Source organism: Miscanthus floridulus, chromosome 2 (assembly GCF_019320115.1).
Source record: "Miscanthus floridulus cultivar M001 chromosome 2, ASM1932011v1, whole genome shotgun sequence".
NCBI lineage: Eukaryota > Viridiplantae > Streptophyta > Magnoliopsida > Poales > Poaceae > Miscanthus > Miscanthus floridulus.
The window spans coordinates 74,777,430-74,780,349 of NC_089581.1; the positions used below are offsets into that span (position 1 = coordinate 74,777,430).

Here is a 2,920-nt window from a genome sequence, read left to right on the forward strand (position 1 = left end):
TCTGACGGCCCTTCCTTGTACCGTGGAGCTTCACACTTGGGGCACTTGTCCAAGTCTTTGTATTTTTCTCCACGGTACAATATGCAATCATTAGAACACGCGTGGATTTTTTCAACCTCGAGGCCGATGGGGCAGATCATTTGCTTAGCCAAGTATGTCTTTTCTGGCAACTCATTTTTTTCTGGGAGCATTTTCCTTATTATACCTAACAACTAATCGAAGCCTTTATCGCTCAATCCGTTTGTCGATTTGAACTCTAACAACATGATGTCGGCTTCCAGTTTGCTCATTGGACAATTCCTATACAATGGTGTTTTGCCATCTTGTCTCATTTTCTCTAGCTTTCTCAGCTGTCTTTCACTAAGAGCAAGTTTAATAAAAACGCCGGCAGCAGGCTGCATACCCATGCCACATCACTCGCCAGTCTGCTGCAGCCTTCAGCAACGAAGACTGATATAGTGGGGCAGACTGTAGGGTTGGCTGTAGTATTTAATGCTCAGATCAATATACGTTCAAATGTTCAGAGCATTGCGGGCTGAGAGACAAGCTTTTTTCTCGTGGCTTGTGCTGCAGCCGGCTGCAGCCGGCGAGAAGGGAATCGCCCGCTCCACAGTCTCTCTCCTACCGTGGCGTCTTTTTTGTCGACGTGGACTGCTCTTCGCCATCTCAAAAGCGTTATTATACTTGCTCTAAGACATCTGGTCTCTACATTATGTAGCAGCTGAGAAATGCCATCGTTATCCTCGGTGTCGTCAGCTAGCGTGTTCCTAAACACATTATTAACTGTGGCCATAGGTTCCGTGTTGACACCGGGTTCCTCGTCAGCATCGTAGATGGCTACGTCAGGCATGTCCACATCATCATCGTTTTCCTGTAGAACATTCACACCAACCTCGCCATGCATAGTCCATATCGTATAGTTTGGCATGAACCCCCTGGTAATCAAGTGCGATCGTATAGACTCAATTTGATGAAAGTTACTATGATTCTTGCAATCTTTGCATGGGCAGAAGACAGGGTTCCTATTCCCAGCATGGGCTTTGGCATCGGTGATAAACTGGCTGACGCCATGCATGTACCGCTTGTCCGTTCGGGACAGATGCATCCACTCTCGATCCATCTCTGCATAAAAAAATACTGAGATAGTAATTACAAAGAATTAATAAGAAATTGAGCTTCATGAACAACAATTGTAGCTCGAAAGTACCATTTTTGGAAAACATTATTATACACTAATTATTGAAAAATTGAAATTGGTAGCCCCGGCCCTATAAATTAAAAATCGTAGTAAAAAACAATTATTGCATAATATTGAAGAACAACTATTCTACTCTACTTTTAAGAACTAATTATAGCATCACATACTAACAATGATGATCTTAACCACCATGGAATAATTAGCTAGGAATTTAAATGTGTTCATAGACACCAACCTTTTGGATGATGGATTCACCACAATTTGAGCCTTGCACAAATGTCCAATTGGAAAAGTGCTCTCTAGAATGGAGAAAGAACTAGAATGAGAATCAAGCAATGTAGCCATCAAAACGAAGCTAATTAAGCAACAAAATCAAAGGAGTGAATGTTTGTTACTAACCTTAAAGCAAAAAGATCAAGCCATTCTTCAAAATCCAAGCACTAGCTTCATGGTGAAGAGCAGCCACAACAATGGAGGGAATGGTCCAAACGCGCGTCTCTGTTCTCGAGATGGAAGAGAGGAGGAAGGAGAGGACGGCTGCAGCCTTTTTGTATCGTAGGCTTATCACCGTCGGTTCTTGGCTAGAACCTACAATGATAGAGCACAATCACTGTCGGCTCTTGGCTTAAACCAGCAGTGATGAGTGGCCACTAAAACACTGCCGGTTTAAGCCACAAACCGGCAGTGATGTGGTCCTTCACTGCCGGTTTTAGCCTAGCCCCAATCATTTTTTTTTTATTTTCAAGCTCATAACCGGCAGTGAAGGTACATCACTGTCGGTTCTCACAAATCTGGCAGTGATGATGCTGGCAGGGATGTGCAAATCTGGCATAGTGTATAAGCCCTGCGAGTACGCAATGTACCATCGGTGCTGTCGTTAAGTTGTTTGGCAGGTACTTTTGACTTGATGACCATTGAACCAAGCTCAATGAAGTCGAAGTGTAGCAGATCTCGGGACGGCCATCTCCAATGTCAGTTGTAAGTTACTCAGATGATTAGTATGTAGCGACCGAGAGGAAACTTAGTTAGAACATGGGCCATTACATGAACATGTAGATGTTATTCTTAAGATTACCTTTCATTGTATTTTCTTTTAGAGCTAATGATGTTTCAGCAAATAGTGGAAAGCTTTCATTCATAACGTCTGATTGTGATATGTGAGTTGCTTGATGATTGGTTCGTGTGGTGTATCTCTACCACAAAAGATCCTGAAGAGGAGGTGCGGATGGCATCCTCCTGTGGATCCTTAGTGTTAGTTTAGACTAAAGCGAGTCGGTCAAGTGAAAGACACTCGGTTTAGCTAGATTGGCGCTCCAGACCCTCGCAACTACAAAGTTGTAGATTGTATTGTATGGATCATGTCAACATTCGAGGTTGTTTGCAAATTTTAAATTCCAAAATCCATAAACTTAGAACAAGACTGTAAGCAGTTTCAAATAAAAAAAATTCAACTACAAAGTTACAGATCACGTCTAGACCTACAATTTTGATATATAATTTATCTTTATTTGAGTTTATATGGAAAAGTTATGAATTATTTTTGTCTCTACCATTTACATAGAGACCCATCTTTAAAAGTTGATTTTTAGAGATAGTCGCTTGGAATGCCTGCCTATGCTAATAGCGATTTTCAGAGACGACATCTTAAGGTGTCCGTCTCTGAAAATCAATTTACGGAGACGGAGGTCCTAAAAGATGACAGCCTCTGTTAATCAATGATTT

The 2,920-nt window shown here is 41.8% G+C and overlaps 1 long non-coding RNA gene across 1 annotated transcript; it reads right to left on the reverse strand.

Annotated features, from left to right (window-relative positions):
• Positions 1-1,033: 1,033 nt before the first annotated feature.
• LOC136539139 (uncharacterized) lies at positions 1,034-1,736 on the reverse strand. The gene is made up of 3 exons (XR_010779551.1): positions 1,598-1,736; positions 1,434-1,497; positions 1,034-1,122 (listed from the first exon to the last, which is right to left on the reverse strand). It is a non-coding gene; the product is annotated as an uncharacterized lncRNA (long non-coding RNA).
• Between the last annotated feature and the right edge of the window lie 1,184 nt (positions 1,737-2,920).